The sequence below is a fragment of the Triticum dicoccoides genome, chromosome 2B (genome assembly GCF_002162155.2).
Source record: "Triticum dicoccoides isolate Atlit2015 ecotype Zavitan chromosome 2B, WEW_v2.0, whole genome shotgun sequence".
Classification (NCBI taxonomy): Eukaryota; Viridiplantae; Streptophyta; class Magnoliopsida; order Poales; family Poaceae; genus Triticum; species Triticum dicoccoides.
Window position 1 is genome coordinate 625549211 of NC_041383.1, and position 25365 is coordinate 625574575.

The 25365-nt window shown below is 45.6% G+C and overlaps 1 long non-coding RNA gene across 9 annotated transcripts; it reads right to left on the reverse strand.

Annotated features, from left to right (window-relative positions):
• Positions 1–25365, reverse strand: LOC119365237. 9 transcript variants are annotated; one of them, XR_005175397.1, is made up of 6 exons: positions 24881–25365; positions 23962–24807; positions 23106–23262; positions 22708–22974; positions 21987–22053; positions 1–37 (listed from the first exon to the last, which is right to left on the reverse strand). It is a non-coding gene; the product is annotated as an uncharacterized LOC119365237 (long non-coding RNA). The 9 variants fall into 9 exon arrangements; XR_005175399.1 differs by having other exon boundaries at positions 7–37; positions 21987–22065; XR_005175398.1 differs by lacking the exon at positions 1–37 and adding an exon at positions 19309–19364.

A 25365-nucleotide genomic window follows, 5' to 3' on the forward strand; every position in this document is an offset into this window, starting at 1 on the left:
CTTTGTAGGACAGGTTTTGACACATCATCAGGTGTCTCTGCAAACAGAACAAGACTAAGATCAACACATCACACCACATGCCTGCAAAATTCGGAACAAGCAAATATAATTCAAACAGAAAAGAACGAGGGCCATCTTATGCTAACTATTCTGAAATAAGTCATCATTTGAAAACAGGTAAACTTCTTATGGTGCATCACGTCATGTTGACTTCACTCTAACAGTAAGTAGTAACATAAATAAAAAACTGTGAGGGCACAGGAGACATGAGAGATTTGGGGGGGGGGTCATCGCCGACCATGGCCAGAGCCGGGTAAGGTCCCGCTCTGCATCCAGTAACGTCCATGATGTCGTTTGGTATTACACGAAAGCCAAAGAAATGCGTAAGAAACAATACTAAGTTCAGCAAAATGGAGTTAAAACACTAAATCGGTAGGTCCTTCTTTAAACAAAAGCGTAAAAAGTGAGGCAACATACATATTAATGTCAGGACCCCGACTCAAAGCCACACCGATCTAGAATGTAACACCTCGTATCACTTTGCGGCCTCATGCACGATATTCCCACGGGTGTCGCCTTACCTTGCCCCGGACCGTTTGCGCCTTTTGGCACACGTATATGATAGTGTCGCTAGTATCCATATGACAAGGAGCCCAGGCTGATATGGCTAGTCGTGAACCCAAAGTGGCACTAACTTACATGGATAGGCATACATGACCCAGCAATGAACGTGCCGGTCATCAGCGAGTGAATCCGGGCTGTAGCAACTGGGCTAGCAGAACTCCGGTAAACCGGGCTGTAGCAGGCTAACAGGACTCCGGTAGACACCGCGTGACATTTCCCCGAAGGGACAGACACAGGAACGAAGAAGGACACATGCCGGCCAGCCTAAGTGTTCCGGAGCAGTAGCAAGCTACCAAGGCTCAGTGGAAGCACTAGGAGACATTTCCCGATAAGAGAGGCTACCAAGAATAAACAACTAGATAGTCAGATCCCACACATACCAAGCATTTCAATAGCATACACACAATATGCTCGATATGTGCAAATACAACATGGCATCACAACATGACTCTACAACTCAAGTATTTATTCAATAGGCTCCGAGGAGCGAGATATTACAAACATGGGTCTAATGACCCAACATAGCATACAAGTCAAAGCACAAGCGAAAGCTTAACATGTCTGAGTACAGACATCTATAAATGAAAAAGGCTGAGAAGGCTGACTATCTACAAGATCCTGGCGAGGGCACAAGATCGTAGCTGAGGTAACAAGCTAAACATCGAAGTCCACGCGGAAGTACTATTGAGACTGAAATCTCTCTGCAAAACATAAAATAGGCAAACGTGAGTACAAATGTACCCAGCAAAACTTACATCAGAACTATCTACATATGCATCATTATCAACAAAGGGGATGGTGGGGTTTAACTGCAGCAAGCCAGCTTTGACTGCTATCCTTAACTACGACTGCAAGTGACTCTTTGAGGTGGCGCACACGAGTCCACATATTCACCATATCAATACACCACTATGGATCCGCTCCCGTCTCCCTACGAGAACGCCATCCATAGCACTCACGCTTATCTTGCGTATTTTAGAGTATCCACTTTCACTTGTCTATGAACCGTACAGGCAACCCAGAAGTCCTTTACCGCGGACACGGTTATTCGAATAGATTATGTTAACCCTGCAGGGGTGTACTTCTTCATACATGTTTCCACCACTTAGCGTCTGCACACGACATGTGCTCGGCAGACTTCAAGCGAAAGCCGACGTGGGTGTAGACCACGACCTACCTAAACACTCAAGTCTCTAGTACAGGTTTATCGCCTATTCAGGTTCCATCCGCAGGGAATCCGGCCGAAGTTTCCACATACGGCCCCGAACGATGTGTGCAGGGTTCCCAAGACACCAAACGGGCGCCCGGTACACCGTGCCACGTGCCTACCGCATCACAGCCCACCCCTCGGGTTAGCGCTGCGCACGGCCTCCAGCATACTACAAACACCAAAAACTACTTGCAACTCCTGGACAGAGGACAAGGGTGATTAAGAAGTCGAGCGGGGTCATATTTCAGGGCCCAACGCATGGTAGTAGCTGTTTCATGGATCACAAACACAGAACTCAGTTCCTGAGGACGGCTTCAATGAGACAACCCACCATGTACTCGTACATGGCCTCTCACCGCTACCTTTACCAAATCGTGTTCACACACTTAGCTCACACACAGTAGGACATGTTCACACACCTCTGATTCATCCCCGATGAATCAGACCTGACTCAACTCTAAGCAGTAGCAGGCATGACAAACAAGCATGAATGAGTAGGCACAACAGGGCTCAAACAACTCCTACTCATGCTAGTGGGTTTCATCTATTTACTGTGGCAATGACAGGTCATGCGGAGGATAAAGGGGTTCAGCTACTGCAGCATGTAACAGATGAATCGTTGTTGTCCTAATGCAGTAAAAGAGAGCAGGAGCGGTAGAGTAGGATTGTATCGGAATGAACAAGGGGGTTTTGCTTGCCTGGCACTTCTGAAGATAGCATTGAGTCTTCATAAGTGTCAACGATCACAACGTCGGAACATCATCTACCGAGAGGGGACAGATACCGGCAATAGAGAAGAAATACAATCAATGCAATGCATAATATGATGCATGATCATGACATGGAAAAATGAGTGTGTTTTGGCTAATGCAACTTAGAACAGGTTGGTTTGAGCTCATTTGAACCAAAGATTCAAATGCAAACCCAAAATAAGAGGTCATATTAGTGCATTAACTTGTTTCATCTAAACAGCAAGGTTAGGTTGCTCTAACATGCATGAAACCAGTACAGATGGGTAGATTGGATTTTTCTGATCAATTTTCATATATAAATCTTTGCATTTGGAGTTACAAATTAATTTCTATGATTTTTAGAAGTTAGCACTATTTTCTGGAATTTCCTGGATAAAAATAAATCCAGAAAAAGGTTAACTGCGTCAGCATGACGTAGGTGTGACGTCAGCAGGTCAACTGGGTCGGCCAGGTCAAACCTGACGGCTGGGACCCACACATCAGTGAAACAACTAATTAACAGGGTTAAGTTAATACTAACTAAACTATCTGTGGGGCCTGGGCCCGCATATTAGTGAATTAATGGGTTAACTAAAAGTTAATTAGCGCTAAGCTAAAATTAGCACGGCTCTGGGCCCACTTTCGTTGACCCAGTGGAGTCAAACCCCAGGTCAAACGAGATCAACTCGCCGGCGGTTTGACGCTGGCGACGACAGACGCGGCGGAGGGCATAGAAAACGCCCACAGGGCTCGGTTTTGGACGCGGTTTGCGGCTATGGAAAGCTGAGAGTCTCGCGCATCCAACGGAGGCAACAACTCGCGCCAGAGTGGACTAAATCAACAACAGCGACAACTTTTGCGGCAGACGGAGTTCGGTCGAGCTCGGGTTTGGTGTTAGGGAGAACGACAAGAGGAGCTGGTGCATGCGTTCGGCTCTTGGGAGCACGGTGAGAATGGCGGCACGCTCAAAAGCGGGCGGAGGCAGCTCTGGCCGCGGCAGTGACATGGCATGGCGGTGGCGAGATTCGGGCACGGCGGTGAAGCTAGCTGGGGGCGCAAATAGCAAAGAGAGGAGAGGGGGGAGACGCAGTAGCTCACAAGGAGGACGGGGAGAGGGTCAGCTTGCTCGAGGAAGGCTTGACGGTGGCGGAATCCCGGCTGCAATCTCCCATGGCCGAGGAAGAAGATGAGGTCGAGGACGACGCGTCGGGGCTCTTCCGGTTGCGTGAGCCGACGGAGAGGGCTACGACGATGATTCGGAGCTCCTGGACTGCTCAAGAGGAGGAGGGAGAGGTGGTGGCCGCGGCTATGGCGGCAGCGAGCTTGCGGGCGTCTCGGCCATGGTGGAGAGGGCGAGAGGGAGATGAGGGGGAGAGTGCGGGGCGGTCAGAGCGATCCAGACGGCTCTCGCGGGTCTGTCTGCGGCGCCACGCAAGCTAGCAGGCAGGAGGTGGAGCTCGGGCGCGCGTGCTGTCGACATGCCTCTGCCTACTGGCAGAACAACCGCTTCAGGCCAGTGTGTTGGGGAACGTTGCATAAAATAAAATTTTTCCTACGTTCACCAAGATCTATGAGTTCATCTAGCAACGAGAGAGAGGAGTGCATCTACATACCCTTGTAGATCGCGAGCGGAAGCGTTCAAGAGAACGAGGTTGAGGGAGTCGTACTCGTCGTGATCCAAATCACCGGAGATCCTAGCGCCGAACGGACGGCACCTCCGCGTTCAACACACGTACGATCAGCGTGACGTCTCCTCCTTCTTGATCCAGCAAGGGGGAAGGAGAGGTTGATGAAGATCCAGCAGCACGACGGCGTGGTGGTGGATGCAGCAGGATTCCGGCAGGGCTTCGCTAAGCTCTTGCGGGAGGGAGAGGTGTAGCAAAGGGGGTAGGGAGGCACCAGGTGTCAGGGTGCGGCTGCCCTCCCACCCCCCTCTTTATATAGGGACCTCAGGGGGGCCGGCCCTAGGAGATGGGATCTCCTAGGGGGGGCGGCGGCCAAGGGGGGAGACTTGCCCCCCAAGGCAAGTGGAGGCGCCCCCTCCCCTAGGGTTCCCAACACTAGGCGCAGAGGGGGCCCAGGGGGGGCGCACCAGCCCACCAGGGGCTGGTTCCCCTCCCACTTCAGCCCATGGGGCCCTCCGGGATGGGTGGCCCCACCCGGTGGACCCCCGGGACCCTTCCGGTGGTCCGGGTACAATACCGGTGAACCTCGAAACTTTCCCGATGGCCGAAACTCGACTTCCCATATATAATTCTTTACCTCCGGACCATTACGAACTCCTCGTGACGTCCGGGATCTCATCCGGGACTCCGAACAACTTTCGGTTTGTTCCATACTAATATCTTTACAACCCTAGCGTCACCGAACCTTAAGTGTGTAGACCCTACGGGTTCGGGAGACACGCACACATGACCGAGACTGCTCTCCAGTCAATAACCAACAGCGGGATCTGGATACCCATGTTGGCTCCCACATGCTCCTCGATGATCTCATCGGATGAACCACGATGTCGAGGATTCAAGCAACCCCGTATACAATTCCCTTTGTCAATCGGTATGTTACTTGCCCGAGATTCGATCGTTGGTATCCCAATACCTTGTTCAATCTCGTTACCGGCAAGTCACTTTACTCGTACCGTAATGCATGATCCCGTGACAAGACACTTGGTCACTTTAAGCTCATTATGATGATGCATTACCGAGTGGGCCCAGAGATACCTCTCCGTCATGCGGAGTGACAAATCCCAGTCTTGATCCGTGTCAACCCAACAGACACTTTCGGAGATACATGTAGTGCACCTTTATAGTCACCCAGTTACGTTGTGACGTTTGGTACACCCAAAGCACTCCTACGGTATCCGGGAGTTACACGATCTCATGGTCTAAGGAAAAGATACTTGACATTGGAAAAGCTCTTAGCAAAACGAACTACACGATCTTGTGCTATGATTAGGATTGGGTCTTGTCCATCACATCATTCTCCTAATGATGTGATCCCGTTATCAATGACATCCAATGTCCATAGTCAGGAAACCATGACTATCTATTGATCAACGAGCTAGTCAACTACAGGCTCACTAGGGACATGTTGTGGTCTATGTATTTAGACGTGTATTACGATTTCCGGATAATACAATTATAGCATGAATAAAAGACAATTATCATGAACAAGGAAATATAATAATAATCCTTTTATTATTGCCTCTAGGGCATATTTCCAACAGTCTCCCACTTGCACTAGAGTCAATAATCTAGTTACATTGTGATGAATCGAACACCCATAGAGTTCTGGTGTTGATCATGTTTTGCTCGCGGAAGAGGTTTAGTCAATGGATCTGCGACATTCAGATCCGTATGTACTTTGCAAATATCTATGTCTCCATCTTGAACATTTTCACGGATGGAGTTGAAACGAAGCTTGATGTGCCTGGTCTTCTTGTGAAACCTGGGCTCCTTGGCAAGGGCAATAGCTCCAGTGTTGTCACAGAAGAGAGTGATTGGCCCTGACGCATTGGGTATGACTCCTAGGTTGGTGATGAACTCCTTCATCCATATTGCTTCATGCGCTGCCTCCGAGGCCGCCATGTACTCCGCTTCACATGTAGATCCCACCACGACGCTCTGCTTGCAACTGCACCAGCTTACTGCTCCACGATTCAACATATACACGTATCCGGTTTGTGACTTAGAGTCATCCAGATCTGTGTCGAAGCTAGCGTCGACGTAACCCTTTACGGCGAGCTCTTCGTCACCTACAAAAACGAGAAACATATCCTTAGTCCTCTTCAGGTACTTCAGGATATTCTTGACCGCTGTCTAGTGTTCCTTGCCGAGATTACTTTGGTAGTTTCCTACCAAACTTACGGCAAGGCTTACATCAGGTCTGGTACACAGCATGGCATACATAATAGACCCTATGGCTGATGCATAGGGGATGACACTCATCTCTTCTTTATCTTCTGCCGTGGTCGGGCATTGAGCCGAGCTCAATCTCACACCTTGCAATACAGGCAAGAACCCTTTCTTGGACTGATGCATATTGAACTTCTTCAATATCTTATCAAGGTATGTGCTTTGTGAAAGACCTATGAGGCGTCTCGATCTATCCCTATAGATCTTGATGCCTAATATGTAAGCAACTTCTCCAAGGTCCTTCATTGAAAAACACTTATTCAAGTAGGCCTTAATGCTGTCCAAAAGTTCTATATCATTTCCCATCAAAAGTATGTCATCTACATATAATATGAGAAATGCTACAGAGCTCCCACTCACTTTCTTGTAAACGCAGGCTTGTCCATAAGTCTGCATAAACCCAAACGCTTTGATCATCTCATCAAAGCGAATGTTCCAATTCCGAGATGCTTGCACCAACCCATAAATGGATCGCTGGAGCATGCATACTTTGTTAGCATTCTTAGGATCGGCAAAACCCTCCGGCTGCATCATATACAGTTCTTCCTTAAGATAGCCGTTAAGGAATGCCGTTTTGACGTCCATCTGCCATATCTCATAATCATAGTATGCGGCAATTGCTAACATGATTCGGACGGACTTCAACTTTGCTACGGGAGAGAAAGTCTCATCGTAGTCAACCCCTTGAACTTGCCGATAACCCTCAGCGACAAGTCGAGCTTTATAGATGGTAACATTACCATCCACGTCCGTCTTCTTCTTAAAGATCCATTTGTTTTCTATCGCTCTCCGATCATCGGGCAAGTCTGTCAAAGTCCATACTTTGTTTTCATACATGGATTCTATCTCGGATTGCATGGCTTCAAGCCATTTGTTGGAATCTGGGCCCGCCATCGCTTATTCATAGTTCGAAGGTTCACCGTTGTCTAACAACATGATTTCTAGGACAGGGTTGCCATACCACTCTGGTGTGGAACATGTCCTTGTGGACCTACGAAGTTCAGTAGCAACTTGGTCCGAAGTACCTTGATCATCATTAATTTCCTCTCCAGTCAGTGTAGGCACCACAGGAACATTTTCCTGAGCTGCACTACTTTCCGGTTCAAGAGGTAGTACTTCATCGAGTTCTACTTCCCTCCCACTTACTCCTTTCGAGAGAAACTCTTTTTCCATAAAGGATCCATTCTTGGAAACAAAGATCTTGCCTTCGGATCTAACGTAGAAGGTATACCCAATGGTTTCCTTAGGGTATCCTATGAAGACGCATTTTTCCGACTTGGGTTCGAGCTTTTCAGGTTGAAGTTTCTTGACATAAGCATCGCATCCCCAAACTTTTAGAAACGACAGCTTAGGTTTCTTCCCAAACCATAATTCATACGATGTCGTCTCAACGGATTTAGACGGAGCCCTATTTAAAGTGAATGTAGCTGTCTCTAGAGCATATCCCCAAAATGATAGCGGTAAATCGGTAAGAGACATCATAGATCATACCATATCCAATAGAGTGCGATTACGATGTTCGGACACACCGTTACGCTGAGGTGTTCCAGGCGGCGTGAGTTGTGAAACGATTCCACATTTTCTTAAGTGTGTACCAAATTCGTGACTTAAATATTCTCCTCCAATATCTGATCGTAAGAATTTTATCTTTCGGTCATGTTGATTCTCTACTTCATTCTGAAATTCCTTGAACTTTTCAAAGGTCTCAGACTTGTGTTTCATCAAGTAGACATACCCATATCTACTTAAGTCATCAGTGAGAGTGAGAACATAACGATATCCTCCGCAAGCCTCAACACTCATTGGACCACACATATCAGTATGTATGATTTCCAATAAGTTGGTTGCTCGCTCCATTGTTCCGGAGAACAGAGTCTTGGTCATTTTGCCCATGAGGCATGGTGCGCATGTGTCAAATGATTCATAATCGAGAGACTCTAAAAGTTCATCAGCATGGAGCTTCTTCATGCGCTTGACACCAATGTGACCAAGGCGGCAGTGCCACAAGTATGTGGGACTATCGTTATCAACTTTACATCTTTTGGTATTCACACTATGAATATGTGTAACATTACGTTCGAGATTCATTAAGAATAAACCATTGACCATTGGGGCATGACCATAAATATAAATAGAACAACCATTATTCTCGAATTTAAATGAGTAGCCATCTCGTATTAAACGAGATCCAGATACAATGTTCATGCTCAAACTTGGCACTAAATAACAATTATTGAGGTTTAAAACTAATCCCGTAGGTAAATGTAGAGGTAGCGTGCCGACGGCGATCACATCGACCTTGGAACCATTCCCGACGTGCATCGTCACCTCGTCCTTCGCCAGTCTCCGCTTATTCCGCAGCTCCTGCTGTGAGTTACAAATATGAGCAACGGCACCAGTATCAAATACCCAGGAGTTACTACGAGTACTGGTAAGGTAGACATCAATTACGTGTATATCATATTATACCTTTAGTGTTGCCGGCCTTCTTGTCCGCTAAGTATTTGGGGCAGTTCCGCTTCCAGTGACCCTTCCCTTTGCAATAAAAGCACTTAGTCTCAGGCTTGGGTCCATTTTTTGACTTCTTCCCGGCAACTGGCTTACCGGGCGCGGCAACATCTTTGTCGTCCTTCTTGAAGTTCTTCTTACCCTTGCCCTTCTTGAACTTGGTGGTTTTATTGACCATCAACACTTGATGTTCTTTCTTGATTTCTACCTCTGCCGACTTCAGCATTGAAAATACTTCAGGAATAGTTTTCACCATCCCCTGCATATTGTAGTTCATCACAAAGCTTTTGTAGATCGGTGGGAGCGACTGAAGGATTCTGTCAATGACCGCCTCGTCCGGGAGGTTAATGTCCAGCTGGGACAGGCGATTGTGCAACCTAGACATTTTGAGTATGTGCTCATTGACAGAACTATTTTCCTCCATCTTACAACTATAGAACTTGTCGGAGACCTCATATCTCTCGAAACAGGCATGAGCTTGGAAAACCATTTTCAGCTCCTCGGACATCTCATATGCTCCGTGTTGCTCAAAACGCTTTTGGAGCCCCGGTTCTAAGCTGTAAAGCAAGCCGCACTAAACGAGGGAGTAATCATCAGCACGTGACTGCCAAGCATTCATAACGTCTTGGTTCTCTGGGATGGGTGCTTCACCTAGCGGTCCTTCTAGGACATATGCTTTCTTGGCAGCTATAAGGATGATCCTCAGGTTCCGGACCTAGTCCGTATAGTTGCTGCCATCATCATTCAGCTTGGTTTTCTCTAGGAACGCGTTGAAGTTCATGTTGACATGAGCGTTGGCCATTTGATCTACAAGACATTTTGCAAAGATTTTAGACTAAGTTCATGATAATTAAGTTCATCTAATCAAATTATTTAATGAACTCCCACTCAGATTTGACATCCCTCTAGTCATCTAAGTGTTACATGATCCGAGTCGACTAGGCCGTGTCCGATCATCACGTGAGACGGACTAGTCATCATCGGTGAACATCTCCATGTTGATCGTATCTTCCATACGACTCATGTTCGACCTTTCGGTCTCTGTGTTCCGAGGCCATGTCTGTACATGCTAGGCTCGTCAAGTTAACCTAAGTGTTTTTGCATGTGTAAACCTGTCTTACACCTGTTGTATGTGAACGTAGGGATCTATCGCACCCGATCATCACGTGGTGCTTTGAAACGACGAACTTTAGCAACGGCGCACAGTTAGGGGGAACACTTTCTTGAAATTATTATGAGGGATCATCTTATTTACTACCGCCGTTCTAAGTAAACAAGATGCATAAACATAATAAACATTACATGCAATTAAATAGTAGTGACATGATATGGCCAATATCATATAGCTCCTTTGATCTCCATCTTCGGGGCTCCATGACCATCTTCGTCACCGGCATAACACCATGATCTCCATCATCGTGTCTCCATGAAGTTGCTCGCCAACTATTACTTCTACTACTATGGCTAACGGTTTAGCAATAAAGTAAAGTAATTACATGGCATTAAATCATTGACACGCATGTCATACAATAATTAAGACAACTCCTATGGCTCCTGCTGGTTGTCATACTCATCGACATGCAAGTCATGATTCCTATTACAAGAACATGATCTCATACATCACAATATATCATTCATCATTCATCACAACTTTTGGCCATATCACATCACAAAGCAATTGCTGCAAAAACAAGTTAGACGTCCTCTAATTGTTGTTGCATCTTTTACGTGGCTGCAATAGGGTTCTAGCAAGAACGTTTTCTTACCTAAAAATAACCACAACGTGATTTGTCAACTTCTATTTACCCTTGATAAGGACCCTTTTCATCGAATCCACTCCAACTAAAGTGGGAGAGACAGACACCCGCTAGCCACCTTATGCAACTAGTGCATGTCAGTCGGTGGAACCTGTCTCACGTAAGCGTACGTGTAAGGTCAGTTCGGGCCGCTTCATCCCACAATACCGCTGAAGCAAAATAATACTAGTAGTGGCAAGAAAGTTGACAACACCTACGCCCACAACAGATTTGTGTTCTACTCGTGCAATAGAGAACTACGCATAGACCTAGCTCATGATGCCACTGTTGGGGAACGTTGCATAAAATAAAAATTTGCCTACGTTCACCAAGATCAATCTATGAGTTCATCTAGAAACGAGAAAGAGGAGTGCATCTACATACCCTTGTAGATTGCGAGCGGAAGCGTTCAAGAGAACGAGGTTGAGGGAGTCGTACTCGTCATGATCCAAATCACCGGAGATCCTAGCGCTGAACAGACGGCACCTCCATGTTCAACATACGTACAGTTAGCATGACGTCTCCTCCTTCTTGATCTAGCAAGGGGGAAGGAGAGGTTGATGAAGATCCAGCAGCACGACGGCGTGGTGGTGGATGCAGCAGGATTCCGGCAGGGCTTCGCCAAGCGCTTGATGGAGGGAGAGGTGTAGCAAAGGGGGTAGGGAGGCGCCAGGTGTCAGGGTGCGGCTGCCCTCCCACCCCCCCTCTTTATATAGGGACCCCAGGGGGCACTGGCCCTAGGAGATGGGATCTCCTAAGGGGGGCGGCGGCCAAGGGGGGAGACTTGCCCCCCAAGGCAAGTGGAGGCGCCCCCTCCCCTAGGGTTCCCAACCCTAGGCGCAGAGGGGGGCCCAGGGGGGCGCACCAGCCCACCAGGGGCTAGTTCCTCTCCCACTTTAGCCCATGGGGCCCTCCGGGATGGGTGGCCCCACCCGGTGGACCCCCGGGACCCTTCCGGTGGTCCCGGTACAATACCGGTGAACTCCGAAACTTTCCCGATTGCCGAAACTCGACTTCCCATATATAATTCTTTACCTCCGGACCATTACGGAACTCCTCGTGACGTCCGGGATCTCATCCGGGACTCCGAACAACTTTCGATTTGCTGCATACTAATATCTTTACAACCCTAGCGTCACCGAACCTTAAGTGTGTAGACCCTACGGGTTCGGGAGACACGCAGACATGACCAAGACTGCTCTCCGGTCAATAACCAACAACGGGATTTGGATACCCATGTTGGCTCCCACATGCTCCTTGATGATCTCATCGGATGAACCACGATGTCGAGGATTCAAGCAACCCTGTATACAATTCCCTTTGTCAATCGGTATGTTACTTGGCCGAGATTCGATCGTCGGTATCCCAATACCTCGTTCAATCTCGTTATCGGCAAGTCACTTTACTCGTACCGTAATGCATGATCCCGTGACCAGACACTTGGTCACTTTGAGCTCATTATGATGATGCATTACCGAGTGGGCCCAGAGATACCTCTCCGTCATGCGGAATGACAAATCCCAGTCTTGATCCGTGTCAACCCAACAGACACTTTCGGAGATAGCTGTAGTGCACCTTTATAGTCACCCAGTTACGTTGTGACGTTTGATACACCCAAAGCACTCCTACAGTATCCGGCAGTTACACGATCTCATGGTCTAAGGAAAAGATACTTGACATTGGAAAAGCTCTTAGCAAAACGAACTACACGATCTTGTGCTATGGTTAGGATTGGGTCTTGTCCATCACATCATTCTCCTAATGATGTGATCCCATTATCAATGACATCCAATGTCCATAGTCAGGAAACCATGACTATCTGTTGATCAATGAGCTAGTCAACTAGAGGCTCACTAGGGACATGTTGTGCTCTATGTATAGACACGTGTATTACGATTTCCGGATAATACAATTATAGCATGAATAAAAGACAATTATCATGAACAAGGAAATATAATAATAATCCTTTTATTATTGCCTCTAGGGCATATTTCAAACATAGTGGGCTGGGCCGCCAGTGGGCCTACCAGGTGGGTTGCCAGGTAAGTTTCCCTCTCTCTCAGTTTTCTGTTTTTGTTTTCTATTTTTATTCCTCTGTTTTGAATTAGTAAAAATGCTAATTCATTTTTTAAACTCCTGAGACAAATTGTGGACACTAGTTGGTTTATTCCAAAGGCCCACAAATTATTCCAGAATATTTGGAGCAATCTAAAATATATATAGAATTCAAATGCCCCAATTCAAATACATTATGATTTAACTCAGAAATCCAGGAATGACCTATAAATATATTCATCATTTTTGGCAGAGGTTTTCACCTTTATCAGAAATCATGAACATTTCCAAAGGGCATTCTAGGTCATTGAGAAAATTATTTAGTAACCCTAGTTGGTTTAGGTGGTGCTGGGGGTTTTGAATCATCCCCAATTCAAGTTTCTGGAAAATTTAAACATGATGCAACACCAGATGCTAGCACTAGGCATTGACAGAACTAGGGATGTGACAACTCACCCCCACTAAACAAGAATCTCGTCCCGAGATTCAAGACGTGAGGTAAGAAGACAAAGGGGACACTAAGCATCACAAATTTCATGATCCAACTATCTTCTCGAGGTTGTTGACTCATTGATTCAAATGGATCTTGACATCTTTGCGTTCGAGGTCTTCATCCAACACGATGACGATAGAAGGAGACTCTATAGAAAACGATCTCCTCAAAGATCGAGTATTCAAGATCAACTCATGGAGTGAGAGGTAAGAACATCTCTCGAGCTGAGATACGAAGCATTCATCCAAAGGGATGCAGTGGAACAGATGTCAAAGGTTCACTAGGTAGACAACAATTCCACACTTAAGAAGGTGGTGATCGGTTGTCAACGCAACGAGGAGTTGAACTGTCATGATACCATAACGAGACATCTTAGAGGAGGGCGATTCGTAGATTATTACCCTAAGTGGAAAAAAGAATTACCTTTGATATAGAGATCATTGAGACTCCCTATACCAGCATGGGGCAATCTCGAGCGATCGTTTGGAGGAGTTCAGTAGAATGGCATACTTGGACTAGTATGGATGATGTAGATTATCTTGTTGAAGACAATGCAATGGATGATTTTGCTTATCATCGGAGATGGATGGGACCCAAGGTAGGATGGCACAATAACGGTGCAAGCTAGGAGAAAAATTGCAAATGCTGGGAATGATTCCAGTAACTGGGGAGAAACTCAACAGTAGAGAGTGAGTCCACTGTTGAAAAGTTATAGCATAATCGAGGAAAATTGGGAGCAATCCCAATTAGTGTCGGTGATAATACTTAGTGCTTGCGCGTGCTCTCAAGAACTTGAGCATTTCCATATTTTTTACCGATATCCGTGACAAGGATCTCGGCAACACAACATACCACCATGATGGATATTGGTGGAGGATGCAGATGCAAAGGAAGATATCTCTTCTCAGATTTCACCTTAGCAAGGCCAAGGGAAAAAAATCTGGATGATCGACCGAGAGACATTTAGCACTCCGCTTCTAATGTTCTCCTTGATGTACTAGTGTATCCCATTCATAGATATGGTTTGATATCTAGAACATCAAGTAAAAAGGTCGGACTTCGGAAACACAAAATCCATAAGGGACAACTAGGGAATAAATCCTACGAAATCCCTATGGGGAGGTGGCCAACTTCCTCAATCAAGATACTACAATAATGGCTCTTCCGGCTGGGTATGTTGGCCACGGTATCCACCTTACCGATTACAAAGAGACCAATATTATAGTTCTTGGGAAACGTTCCAACCATCATATCTGCCTGAGATTCAGATCTGGTTGATGTCAGAATAATCCAGACTCATCGAGTCTGGAAAGAAAAATGAAAGTTTGCAACACAAATCGACGAGATGATGTTGCGAGATTCTCGGGAAATGAACTACGATAGAAAGCTCCAAAACATGAGCTGGTTCTACTACACACATGTGAGCACGCTGTCCCAGACAAGCATGGCCACATAATAGACTTATAATAAAATACTACCGAGTTCAGGTGGGGAACCATCATCGAGGATATCAAAGTCCTTACATAAGGCATGCTCTTAAGGAGGAACTTCTTCTCCTTGAACAAACCAATCAGTGGCTTTGTGTGCTACGGAATACATATGGAGTGGAGGTAACTAATCTACCAAACCATAGTATACTTGCACATGCATGACTGACTTGGGATGATTCCAAAGGAAATAAAAACAATCTTTCTCGGATCCACGGCGGCAACTTACACCAAGTGCACGTGAATTTGGAGAAAGTCACTTCTTTCACCAAAACATATACCTCATGAGCGGAACACGAAGGCAATGTTTACAAAGTTTCCAACACTAGCTCAATGTTCAACATGAATCATGGAGGAGACAAAATGCTGCTGATGGGCTCAACAACAACTCATCGGAATTTCCATATCACTGGACTTCCACCATTATGTGAACATGGTGATAGCATTGGCCAGACCAAAAGATATAATGGTGTATGCTCGAGGGACAACCACGAGTAAGAAAACATTACGAACATCATTGATTTTGGTTTAATTTGACGATAGCCCGCACTCAAATTAAAGATTGGGTAGGACAATAACTCCAGCAATTTATCGCAAGGATAAATCGAGGAAGGTATCATCTTTCTTCAACACACACACAAAAGATATCCCTTTGAGATGAACTAGGTTAGACAAAGCTTTATCTTCCAACTCTCCAAGTTGTTTTTTAGATTAACCAACTAGCTCAGGGTATCCAACACGGATTCTTGGAGAAGGGGTGGTTACAAGAAACCAACTTGATCACGAACTCAACATAGCAGTCAGGTGACAACCTGGTGATACTTCCGAGAGGATATTCAGAAAATCACGAACCACCTATATGTTACTAAGCTCAAGAACAATCTTGCTTTTCGGGGCAAGACGATATGATCAAAAAAGCGAGGATTGGCACTATCCTAGCTCATTGATTGAAAAGGGCACCGGGAATAACAACTAGGTAGCACGATCAACCTTAGGGTGACAATTCAATAATCAACACGCTAGAATGAGGTTATTGTCCATTTAAATACCAAGCAACGGAGTTGCTAGGGGTATAGATTTCACACATCCCGATTCACTTGTCGGTGTTCCGGTTACAATAACACGGAACCGAGGAATGAATAATGATGGCGAGAAGTATCACTGTATCAAGAGTTCATAGGATGGTGTGCAATTCCCATGATATTCTTAATATAAAGATGGTGATACTCCAAGGTAGAACAGAGCAAAAACTGGATTAGCAATTTGATCTGTGGAGTACGACTACTTTGACCCAATCCTAGAAATGGATAAGGTTCTGGAGTTTGTTTCTCCTGGTCATTCCAAAAAAGAATGGCTTGACAGACCACAAGAGTAACATGTATGGATGAACGAATGCATGCATACTCTTGACTATCGACTGATAGACGAGGGTCAGAAGACAACTAAAGAGGGACAACTCAAAGAACATATGATTTTCTAAGTTGTGGATGCATGGAATAGAATGTCAAACGAGTTCAACATATTTCTTCCGGATAACCCATGAGGAGGAGGTAGAACTGGCAGAGTCACGACATAACATCGAGAACTCGTCAAGAGCACTCTGGTTGCAATCTTTTGGTTCAAAGAACTTCTGCCATAAACGGTTCATAGTATTTGGAAGAAGGAAATACCACAGACCTCGAGGACTAACACAAAGGTTACTAATAACCTAAGGGAGCTAGCAATTACTATCAACATGAAGTAAGTAGGGTGAATCTCGGGTTCAAAACCCAGAAGTGGAATACCTACGTACTAAGTGGCATCACGGGATGCTTTCGAGAATGATGGCCAGAGTCATCACACTGGAAACACAGTTCATGGCTAGATCACTAGATGATCCCCTAAAACACCTAGGGTCATAATAATAACTCCAACATATATGTCGAGGCAATAAAGTACCTCAACTCAATGATTTGTGTGACTAATCTGACCAAAGGGACATCGGGAACGGGAAGAAGGAACTTGCAAATGCATCAGACTGTTTAGAAACCTGGGATAACTCGGACAACATAACGGCTGAAAATGCTCAAAAGAATTTGAGACATGCTACAAAAATGGTGGCAGAACCACTCAGAGGCACAATATCAAGGTTTCGAGATCAACAGTTAACATGCAGAGCTAGAAACTGAACTAAGGCTTAAATCCAACAATCTTATGAGTCTACTGATTAGTAACACGTGATCCTGATAGAAGAAGAGAAAGCCTAGTTTCTTAACTCTGTAGGAAAGATATGATGACTCGGATCAGAAGGGCATAAGGTAAAGGAGTAAAAAGAGCCTGACGTTCCATCCCGCAATCAAATCCCCTACATATAACTAAAGCATTTCTAGACTCAATTTCGACCAGTTTAGCTTGGTAATCCTACAGCCAGTCAGGCTCTGATATCAAAGCTGTCAGGACCCCGACTCAAAGCCACACTGATCTAGCATGTAACACCTCATATCACTTTGCGGCCTCACGCACGGTATTCCCACGGGTGTCGCCTTACCTTGCCCGGGACCATTTGCGCCTTTTGGCACACGTATATGATAGTGTCGCTAGTATCCATATAACAAGGAGCCCGGGCTAACATGGCTAGTCGTGAATCCAAAGTGGCACTAACTTACAGGGACAGGCATACATGATCCAGCAACGAACGTGTCGGTCATCAGCGAGTGAACCCGGGCTGTAGCAAATGGGCTAGCAGGACTCCGGTAAATCGGGCTGTAGCAGACTAACAGGACTCCGGTAGACACCGCGTGACATTTCCTGGAAGGGACAGACACAGGAACGAAGAAGGACACATGCCGGCCAGCCTAAGTGTTCCGGAGCAGTAGCAAGCTACCAAGGCTCAGTGGAAGCACTAGGAGACATTTCCCGGTAAGAGAGGCTACCAAGAATAAACAACTAGATAGTCAGATCCCACACATACCAAGCATTTCAATAGCATACACACAATATGCTCGATATGTGCAAATACAACATGGCATCACAACATGACTCTACAACTCAAGTATTTATTCAATAGGCTCCGAAGAGTGAGATATTACAAACATGGGTCTAATGACCCAACATAGCATACAAGTCAAAGCACAAGCGAAAGCTTAACATGTCTGAGTACAGACATCTATAAATGAAAAGGGCTGAGAAGGCTTACTATCCACAAGATCCTGCTGAGGGCACAAGATCGTAGCTGAGGTAACAAGCTAAATGTCAAAGTCCACGCGGAACTACTAGTGAGACTGAAGTCTCTCTGCAAAACATTAAATAGGCAAACGTGAGTACAAATGTACCCAACAAGACTTGCATCAAAACTATCTACATATGCATCATTATCAACAAAGGGGATGGTGGGGTTTAACTGCAGCAAGCCAGCTTTGACTCGGTGGCTATCCTGAACTACGACTGCAAGTGACTCTTTGAGGTGGCGCACACGAGTCCACATATTCACCATGTCAATACACCACTATGGATCCGCTCCCGTCTCCCTACGAGAACGCCATCCATAGCACTCACGCTTATCTTGCATATTTTAGAGTATCCACTTTCACTTGTCTATGAACCGTACAGGCAACCCAGAAGTCCTTTACCGCGGGCATGGCTATTCGAATAGATTATGTTAACCCTGCAGGGATGTACTTCTTCATACATGTTTCCACCACTTAGCGTCTCCACATGACATGTGCTCGGCAGACTTCAAGCGAAAGCTGACGTGGGTGTATACCACGACCTACCTAAACACTCAAGTCTCTAGTCCAGGTTTATCGCCTATTCAGGTTCAATCCGCAGGGAGTCCGGCCGAAGTTTCCACATACGGCCCCGAACGATGTGTGCAGGGTTCCCAAGACACCAAACGGGCGCCCGGTACACCGTGCCACGTGCCTACCGCATCATAGCCCACCCCTCGGGTCAGCGCTGCGCATGGCCTCTAGCATACTACAAACACCAGAAACTACTTGCAACTCCTGGACAGAGGACAAGGGTGATTAAGAGGTCGAGCGGGGTCATATTATAGGGCCCAATGCATGGTAGTAGCTGTTTCATGGATCACAAACACAGAACTCAGTTCCTGAGGACGGCTTCAATGAGACAACCCATCATGTACTCCTACATGGCCTCTAACCGCTACCTTTACCAAATCGTGTTCACACACTTAGCTTACACAGTAGGACATGTTCACACACCTCTAATTCATCCCTGATGAATCAGACCTGACTCAACTCTAAGCAGTAGCAGGCATGACAAACAAGCATGAATGAGTAGGCACAACAGGGCTTAAACAACTCCTACTCATGCTAGTGGGTTTCATCTATTTACTGTGGCAATGACAGGTCATGCAGAGGATAAAGGGGTTCAACTACCACAACAAGTAACCGATGAATAATTGTTGTCCTAATGCAGTAAAAGAGAGCAGGAGTGAAAGAGTAGGATTGTATCGGAATGAACAAGGGGGTTTTGCTTGCCTGGCACTTCTGAAGATAGCATCGAGTCTTCATCAGTGTCAACGATCACAACGTCGGAACATCGTCTACCGAGAGGGGACAGATACCGGCAACAGAGAAGAAATACAATCAATGCAATGCACAATATGATGCATGATCATGACATGGAAAAATGAGTGTGTTTTTGTCTAATGCAACTTAGAACAGGTTGGTTTGAGCTCATTTGAACCAAAGATTCAAATGCAAACCCAAAATAAGAGGTCATATTAGTGCATTAACTTGTTTCATCTATACAGCAAGGTTAGGTTTCTCTAACATGCATGAAACTAGTACAGATGGATAGATTGGATTTTTCTGATCAAATTTCATATATAAATCTTTGCATTTGGAGTTACAAATTAATTTCTATGATTTTAGAAGTTAGCGCTATTTTCTGGAATTTCCTGGATAAAAATAAATCCAGAAAAAGGTTAACTACGTCAGCATGATGTAGGTGTAACGTCAACAGGTCAAATGGGTCGGCCAGGTCAAACCTGACGGCTGGGACCCACACATCAGTGAAACAACTAATTAATAGGGTTAAGTTAATACTAACTAAACTGTCTGTGGGGCCTGGGCCCACATGTCAGTGAATTAGTGGGTTAACTAAAAGTTAATTAGCGCCAAGCTAAAATTAGCAGGGCTCTGGGCCCACTTTCGTTGACCCAGGGGAGTCAAAACCCAGGTCAAACGAGATTAACTCGCCGGCGGTTTGACGCCGGCGACGACAGACGCGGCGGAGGGCTTCGGAAAACGCCCACAGGGCTCGGTTTTGGACGCGGTTTGCGGCTACGGAAAGTTGAGAGTCTCGCGCATCCAACGGAGGCAACAACTCGTGCCAGAGTAGACTAAATCAACGACGGCGGCAACTTTTGCAGCGGCCAGAGTTCGATCGAGTTCGGGTTCAGTGTTAGGGAGCACGGCAGGAGGAGATGGTGCATGCGTTCGGCTCCTGGGAGCACGGTGAGAACGGCGACACGCTCAAAAGCGGGCGAAGGCATCTTTGGCCGCGACAGCGACATGGCACGGCGGTGGCGAGATTCGGGCACGGCGGTGAAGCTAGCTGGAGGCGCAAATAGCAGAGAGAGGAAAGGGGGAGACGCAGTAGCTCACAGGGAGGACGGGGAGAGGGTCAGCGTGCTCGAGGAAGGCTTGACGGTGGCGGAATCCCGACTGCGATCTTCCGTGGCCGAGGAAGAAGATGAGGTCAAGGACGACGCGTCGGGGCTCTTCCGGTCGCCTGAGCCGACGGAGAGGGCTACGGCGATGATTCGAAACTCCTGGACTGCTCAAGGGGAGGAGGGACAGGTGGTGGCCGCGGCTATGGCAGCAGCGAGCATGCGGGCGTCTCGGCCATGGTGGAGAGGGAGCGAGGGAGACGAGGGGGAGAGTGCGGGGCGGTCGGAGCGATCCAGACGGCTCTCGCGGGTCTGTCCGTGGCGCCACGCAAGCTAGCAGGTAGGAGGTGGAGCTCGGGCGCGCGTGCTGTCGACACACCTCTGCCTACTGGCAGAACAACCGCTTCAGGCCAGTGGGCTGGGCCGCCAGTGCGCTGGGCCGCCAGTGGGCCTGCCAGGTGGGTTGCCAGGTAAGTTTCCCTCTCTCTCAGTTTTATGTTTTTGTTTTCTATTTTTATTCCTCTGTTTTAAATTAGTAAAAATGCTAATTCATTTTTTAAACTCCTGAGACAAATTGTGGACACTAGCTGGTTTATTCCGAAGGACCACAAATTATTTCAGAATATTTGGAGCAATCTAAAATATATATAGAATTCAAATGCCCCAATTCAAATACATTATGATTTAACTCAGAAATCCAGGAATGACCTATAAATATATTCATCATTTTTGGCAGAGTTTTTCACCTTTATCAGAAACCATGAACATTTCCAAAGGGCATTCTGGGTCATTGAGAAAATTATTTAGTAACCCTAGTTGGTTTAGGTGGTGCTGGGGGTTTTGAATCATCCCCAATTCAAGTTTCTGGAAAATTTAAACACGATGCAACACAAGATGCTAGCACTAGGCATTGACAGAACTAGGGATGTGACAATTAAACTTGCATGCAAATATGTGTAATAAGAAAGATTGGATTTGTAACCGTCTAGACTGGTCGACATTTTTTTTATCCCCTCTTTCCTTTTGTTTCTAGTTAGTCCTCAAATCCATTTATACAACTTGTACCCAAAGCATTTATACATCTTGTACGAAATATTAGAAGGCTAGATCTTCTACCAGTTCTATATGGAATTTTGCAAGACATGGAGCTCAGAACAGATAGCAGCAAGAATAGGATATGCAATTAGGCATTTAGATAATAGAGTTGTTATTAAATCAGCTGTCATACTCACTACTCAGAACCTAACTAAGAACTGCAGTAATTGATCCTAGCTAGGCTAGCCTTTTCCTAATGATATCTTATTATTAAAAACTAAAGCCTTCTCCAATAATTGCAGTAACTTGGTCATCACAACCACATTCTTAAATCAGATACATACTTTTACGGTTGATTTAACTATGATGATGCAGTGGACACTCCACACTTAACAACACAAGTTAAGCATAGGAAATTAACAACCCGGTTATTTGACATGCAACAAGAGAAAAGTAAATTCACCAGTGAGCGAAGGAGAAACTTTGGACCATAAATAATAAAGAACAAACATATACCATAATTCCATGGGTTCAACTCGTCGTCACCTTCCTTCGGAGTTCAGACTCCTCAAGTGTGTCATTGCTGAGGCATGGGCTGGTTAGATAAGACATCAAAAGGAGGATATATTGTACAAGAATGAGAAAAGAGTGCATACATTTCCTCTGTACAGAATCAATTGCATAACTGATGAAAATACCGATGACAACTTTCTCTCCATGCTATTAAATAATAAATATAGATGTACCAAAGATGCAATTCAGAGAAGGAAAACTGTAAGAAGAACACAGCTGCTACGACCACAAACTCTCCCGTTTCACCTACATGATGTGCGTCCACTCCCACAATTTTCCCCTTACTCTAGTGAGGTCGTCATTACCTCCAAATGTTAGGTTGCCATCACGGATAAATTGGCATACTGCACACAAACATATGTGATAAAAGTTCCCGCGATCTAACAATACAGAGATAGAGCAACATGGAAAATAAAATATCATGTTTCTCAGCTTCAGACATCTGCAGTTTAAAAAATTGTTGATAGCCTTACCACATTTTTCAGACTCACGTCCATATTGAAAATAATTCATGCATTGAGGAACAGCACAGAAAGTAATTTGGAATCCATGAAAAACTAACAGCAAACGAAGGCGACGTGGATGCCACTGACTCATGCACGAAACAGTCCCAACCATGCACAGCTTTCCAAGAAACTTTGTGTCAAAACCAAGGTGTTCGTACCTTGAGCAACGGCACGCTCGCATTGGCAAGTGCCCAATCCAACTCCTTGTGGCCACCTCGGCCGCCGCATGGCCATCCTCGTCCGCCGCATGGATGCACGCCCTAGAACCTAGGGGCGTTTCGAATGACATCCTTCCCACTTCCCGAGCAAGATGGTCAACCACCGTAGCTTCTCCATGGCGAATCCTTTCAAAGGCGCTGTCGACAACGTCATCCCTATGGCGTTACTCCTTTCTCCTCGTGCCTTTTGCTCCATTTACCTCCTTCCTATGAAATGTTTAGTAACAAGATAATTTCAGTAATAGTCAGTAAGAAATAGATTTTAGTACAAGAAAAATGAATATCTTGACAAAGTTTTAGTAGAAATCAAATCTCCGTACAATAAGATATTTCAGTACCTTCTGAAAAGAGTAGTACAAGGGCAATCATCCAGGCAAACTGAACAATATCATCACAAGTATGAAACTGAACCTTTAGTTGCACCAGATGACTACCCTTGTCACCTCAAGATTCAAGCCTCTCCTCTTATCCTCTTCTCCAACCATGCACTGAAAACTGCACAAAATGCAGAAAATGTACGTTAAACCAACCTTCATCAATAGATCTTTTTTGAACGATGGTCGACTCTGTACATGGTCCAGAGATTGGATCATAATGAAAACTAAAATATTGGGTTAGCCTTTCCCATAAGTTTTTTGAAGAAGAAAATCAGAAGCATCAGTACCTACTACATGGAAAACAAATCCCTTTAGAAAAGTTTTGCATGTAGATTATGATATTATCATAGCTTCTTTATGATTTAGATTTTAACCGTATTCAGGACAATATCAGTGGCATCTCAACGATCTAGTTAAATACCTAGACCAAAACTCAATGAAGAACCAAAAATCAGTCGAACCTAAACATGAAAATTTGGAACTCGCTGACTTTATGTCAGTCTAGCAGTAATAGTAGTACGAGCTCTGGTAGAAAATGTAACTCGCAAGGTGCATATAGATACGTTGCTGTCTTTTTTTTGTTTCAAAGAGAATGCTCGTGAAGAGAAGATACAAAGGATTTGATAAAAACATTTTCGTGTAATAAAACTGCAGCCAACGAAGTAGATAACTGCATAGGCTATGCACTGTAATCGTGGCAGCAACCCAACAACAGTAAATACCATATATCAGTTGATAGCGTCAAAAATAACCAAAGAATTACACGTTGCTGGGTTAAGTCTCATCTTCCTCCATATAAAAGCTCTGCATAATATACCTGGGGTAAGTCTCATCTTCCTCCATTACCCTGCCGAGGGAAACACCAAACAAAAACTTCTAGACCGTCAGAATGAAGCTTCACCATTACCCTGCCGAGCTACACTGTCATGCACGACATAACATTAATTTGGCATGTATTATCTAAAAGTCAAACTTACGTATACGCATCTCCTGTAATATTTTAAAAAAATTAGTATCCTTTAATTGTCATAAGGAACACGTATGCAGAGAAAAAAAGTTGTCTGCAGCCAGAGAGAACCACAGAATTATAACCAAAGAATAATTTTGCAATTTGTCAACAATCTCATGAATCATAAAGGATCAATAGCTATACGTACAAAATAAATTGAATTGGCTATAATGCATTCAACATGAAACTAAATGTGCCTGAGATTGGGGACTTATTGGAGACACCAAATCTGATTTGATCAATAAGGGTTACAGAAGAAAAGATACATAATGTTGACAATAAATTACATAAAACACCAGAAATTTAAACCTGATTATAAGCAGACGCCATGGACAGCATGAATCGAATTCAAGAACAAACCTGAAACTATTTGATGCCAATAAATATGTTGTATACAGCATCACGACACCAGAGTCTAATATTCTTAACAATTTGGTCACTGCGGCCCCTAGAGTATGTTGCATCTTAGCGTGCTCACCAACCTTCTCAATCCAGGGCACCTTCTTCTCCGCTGATGGTTAGTTAAAGAAATTGAAGCAGCGCACAAGGAAAAAAAGACACACTCAAGCAAACATACCTGAAGTCACGACGGCTATCTCGCTACCCATCTTGTCGTTTGACACCAGCGGCAGCCGGAACCTCCATATTGTCCACCTGCAACACCCACATCTATTGAGGGAAGCCGCTAGCGGGGGGAAGGGAGGGAGGGGAAGGGGGTGGTCTGCACCTACGGGTCGGGGGGGAGGAGATCAGCAACAACAACATGGCTAGGACATGGGTGGCTGGTCAAGGAGATGATAGATCGAGGTGGGGACTGGTGGCCATGGCGGCAAACATGACCGAGGAGGTATGACACGAGCAGAGCAGCAAGCAGCGCGGGTAAGTCAATGGTGGCAGCGACGTGACCTCTTAGATCAGCGGCGGTGATCCTGTACCGTGGAGGTGACTCCGTACGTCGGCGGCGCGAGATCGCATGAGATCCGGCTGTGAGATCGGCGGCAGCGGCTGTGAGATAGCATGAGATTGGGTTGTGAGATCCGGCTGCGTCGGGCCAGCGGAGCAGTAGGGGTGGCGCCGGAGCGGGAGATGGGGGCGGTGCCGGAGTGCGAGGAGAGGGAAGGAGAGAGCTCGCATCGGGAGGGGTGGATCGAGAGGATCGGCGGCTGTGTGCCTGTGTCCTCGAGGGGATCAATAGGTTTCTTTTGCCGTATG